The sequence below is a fragment of the Micromys minutus genome, assembly GCF_963924665.1.
Source record: "Micromys minutus genome assembly, chromosome: X".
Lineage (NCBI taxonomy): Eukaryota > Metazoa > Chordata > Mammalia > Rodentia > Muridae > Micromys > Micromys minutus.
The window spans coordinates 119,311,679-119,316,551 of NC_137970.1; positions in this window are offsets into that span (position 1 = coordinate 119,311,679).

Consider the following 4,873-nt stretch of genomic DNA (forward strand, 5'->3'; position numbering starts at 1 on the left):
GGATACTCGATCAGTTATGCTCACTGCTGCTCTATTAACAAAAACTAAAAAGGAAAAATATTCCTTACTTAAAAGTCATTCAGTTCAAAAATGGTTATTGAAAATGTGGTATGGTTATACTGTAGAGTAGTACTCAGGTGTAAAGAACACATGAAATTATGAAATGTGATGGTAAATGGATGAAAGTAGAATTTTCCTAAACTAAAACAGGTGAACTTATTCAGCAGTAAGCATCTGGGTTGATCATGACAACTGGCAAATAAAAGTTATCATTACAGTAGTACACAGCCCTTTTATTGGACCTAAGGCCCATTCAACAAGAGAGAAATCATGCCTGCTACTAGAAATCTCATTAATACACATACCTAGTTAAGTCTTGGAAGAGATTCTACCATCACTGCTTTACTAAACAGCATTGTAAATGTTGTCATTATATGCACAGATAAGTGTAGTTTTCACCCCTCATCAAAGAAACCTCTTTGCCACAGACAGATACCATTATATAAAGCCACAACTCATCAAAATAAAAAAAAATATGGAGCTGTGTCCCAACTAACACATCTATAACAGATCTTTTACATTTGTAGCTCAAAGATAACTGCATAAGAGGGGACAGAAATATTGTAAAAGCCAGAGGAACTTAGAGTTCGCTGTGTGCTTGTGTCTCCTAGGATTATCAGAATATAAGAAACCATTCCCATAAACTCTCACCAACATTACTAACTCAAACATGAGCAGAACAAGGACAAGAGCAAAGGCATGCTAAAGGAAAGTCCATGAGTCCTCAATCTGAGACAAAGAATTACAGGTTACTAAGGAATGATAAGAGCAGAATATTCTTCCCCAGGAAAGAGCATACCAATTTGTTATGTTATATTAAATTGTTAGCTTTAAAATGTCCATACAACTCACAGTACACTGATTATCAGGTTTCAATTTAAAAATATTTTATAAACACCCTACATACATATACATGTGCGTGTACATGTTCATGTGTGCAGGCACACACATATATTTTTGTAACAATAGATAATGGAAAAAGAGGTAACAAATTTTTTAAAGCAATATGCGGAAGAGTTTGCAGAGATGAAGTAGGAATGTTATATAATTACAAAATAATAATGATATAATACCTAAAGAAAAAAGATAAACATAAATTCTGATAAAAATCAAGCTGGAAAATTTGAAGAAACATTCAGGTTCTCATTTCTTCTTATACTGTGTGTCAAATTTATTTATGAGTAGTTTGCTGTACTGGTTTCTATTTCTGTGGTTTGTTTAAAAATATACTCATTGAGATAAGAAGATCAAAAGGTTAAAATATCAGTTCTAAATGTTCAAGTTGATTTGAGGACCCAGCTTGCACCCCCAGAAATCCTTCCAATTATTATCTAAACATATAAGGTTAAGTAGGAAATGAAACTCAGAAGATTACATAAGCCTAACATATCTTAAAACATGACAACTCCTCATATTAATCACTTGGGAACCTGGAAATTTCATTCAATCTTCTATTATACCGCAGAAGCTTTGGTCAATGAGAGACCATAGTCTAATTCTTACCATTTAACCAATTAACAAAATTACTGCTTCAAACCTTACAAGTATCTGATTCAAGGTACATGGAAGAAATAATTTGCATTTATAGAAACTGGGCTAAAACTTAATTTAAGAGTAAACAAAAGAATAAAAGAATTTCACATCAAAAACATCAAACAAACTAGGGTGTGTTGAAACAAAATAAAACTGAGAATAAAACAGTGGTTATACTGCAGTTCACGTAGCTACTCAGTCACAGAACACTCCTGGGAACACTAGAACATTCTCTTGGGAAAATATTGTTTTGAACTGTGGGAAGTGAGAAGGCTGCAGGAGCTGGTTCTTTGAATGGATGAGCAGACATTTAACAAAAATGTCAACACGAAGAGAGACATTGCTAGATTAGGTTTTCTGAACAAAGGAGACTTATTTGTCCCAGAGTCACAAAGTGCAGGAAATACAAGACAATGAAGGAGATGCGAAATGAGAGAGTAAAGACAAGAGTCATGGGATGGGGGAGAAGGGATACTTTTCCCTAGGAACAGAAGACTGCCTTTGAATTGAGGAGCCATGTTTGCAACACTCAGAACTACTAGAGCCCTTTAAATAGCTTCTCTGTTCTTTGCCAAGGTAATTAACTTTTTCAGTCTCACAGCTAAGGAAAACAGGTGAAATGTTCTGTTCTAAAATCTTATAGTGACATCCACTGTGGCTAGATCTAGTGTCAACTAGGAGAAAAAACAGCTAAGCCATTTTTTCCTGGATGTTTGCAAATTTAAGTCGGAAGATGTGTTCCTAAATCTGAGTGTTATTGTATAGACTTTTGTCTTTGGCTAAATAAAAAGGAAGATGAATACCAGCATTTATCACTTTCTACTTCTTTGTTAACACATTGTGAATAGCCAGTTCATGTTCTTGTCATGATTTCTACACTAGGATGGAGTATTTCCTTGTGCTATGAAGGAAAATAAGTCTGTCCTTCAGATGCTTTGGGAGGGTATTTTTCCCAGTGATGGGAAACAACAAATATAGTGGTTTACTGACTATAACTATAGTATCTGTGCTCTCCAATGTTTGTAGATGGCTACATATTTACAAATGTGTTATTCATCCTCCAAAGCCTGGCTTTCAAATTATCCTTACTCTGACTACATAGCAGGAATTGCTTCCATTCATCTGCATTGAACTGATGAGCATTTATTTAATTCTCATATCTCATTTCTTTATTTAAATCATTTCATGTGAAACTAGTAAAGGAGAATTGAGGCAGAAGGAAACACTTCCATTTCAAATGTTTTTGATGCTGTAAATTACAAAATGGGTTGGTTGTCTGAACCTAGGAGGAACTCAGTATTATTTTTGTATAAAAAGAATTAAGCCTTAGATAAGCATTGCTCTCAGTTCATGGCTTATTAAAATGGTCACAGCTATATTCACATTTTCCCCCAAACTATTAGAAACATGCCAGTAAGTGAGTAAGTGTGATCCTTATTTGCATGTGTAGAGCCAAATAAGTAGTCAACACTGAGTATCTACCTCTTTTGTTCTCCAACTTGTTCTTGATTGATTGATTGATTGATTGATTGATTGGTGTAAGGTATTTCACTAAGTCTGAAGCCTGTAGATTACAGGACATACTTGGAAAGCATCTTCTGAGATTTTCTTGTGTAGCAATAGTCATTTGTATACTATGTAAAGATCCTTTGTATTATTCAAATGTTGATTTTTATACCAAAAAGGGTTGAATACAGGTTGGACATTAGTATAGTTATTTTATGAACCATTACCTGTCTCAATGTTTTGTAAATATTGTTCTCCATCACATTCTCATTGGTCAATATATAGTGGACCAGCCAATTAGCTAGCCAGAAAACAATAAGTTAGGACTTCTGACTGCAGCAAGATGATCTTAGGGAAGGGAAAAAGAGAGAGAGACAGAGACAGAGACAGAGAGACAGAGACAGAAAGAGAGAGAGAACATTTATGTCTGCACTGCAAGCACATTTACCACAGAGCCATCTCTCCTAGGACCCAGAAAGACGGTGCTGTTTCATTGGTGCATGTTTTATTTGGTATTAAAATGAAGTGGAAAATTCAAAGAGTGGAATGCAAAACTACCATGGAATAAACAAAATGATTGTCAGGAATGACTCTGGTTGGGCTTTGTGCACTGAGAAATACAGCTGACCTACATCTCTAAATTCTTCTTGCATATGTAGATTTCTGTCCACATAACAGTGTAACAGTGTAGGCTGACTTGATCTGAGGTAATGTTGGCATTTCAAAGAGTTTTCAGTTTCTGTGTCAGCAACTGCAGAAAACTCACCATTTAAAGTGTAGATATTACTTGTGCCTTAACTGTCTCAGTTCTTAATTGCTAATTATACAATCTGTGTAAACGCTGGAGATGTGACTTTTTCAGTTCTGCAAATGTCTTTGCAGCTGCTTTTGAATTCAAATTAAAGCCCAATGCAACTGTCCCAGAGGCAATGTTATATGATTCCCTAGAAGGACAACTTTCTTTCTGAATGCTGCCTAAAGAATTCTCTCTGAGGTGCATGGAAGTCTGTTGCTTTCTGGGTGTCTAATTCCCGTGCAGCATGTTTTCCCATCCCCCCAACCCCAAAGGAGAAATTACTACTGTGATGTTCTTTGTTCACTTAAATCTGAGAATCCTGGCCTTTTATTCTTCAAATCACTCTTAAGGCATATTTTCAGTGGCTAACTTTTTCTCCTTAGTGTCCATACAGAGAAATATATTTACCACTTTGTAGTAGATTGCCTGTATAAGCCCTAATTTTTTCTTGAAATGAACTTATTCATAACATTATGCAAATTAATATTTTCAATGAATTGTTTAATATTGGTCTAATGACTAGACCTCAACACAAAATTAAAAGCATGGGACTCAAACAGTATGTTTCCTACTAGAAGGCAGTATTATAGTAGGCCCTGATCCTGAGAAATGAAACACAACTGAAGCATAAGACAAGGACAAGAAAATAGCAATTATAAATTATTTCAAATATTTTAAACGTTATATGATTAAATACCTTAATGAATTCTGTGAAAACACAAATAAACAGAATGAAATAATGAAAATAATTCAAGACATGGAAATATAATATAACAAAGAACTAAAATAACTAAAATAATGAAAACTGAAATAAATCTTAAAATAAAAATATAGCATGTTAAACAAAAACCTCAAAGTTAAGACAAATCATTAGATTACAAAGAATAGAAGAAAGAATCTTAGGTGTTGAAAAGAAGATAAAAGACCAAAAATAGCACCATCAGAGAAAATGTTAAAGCCAAAGATCTAGGCATAAAC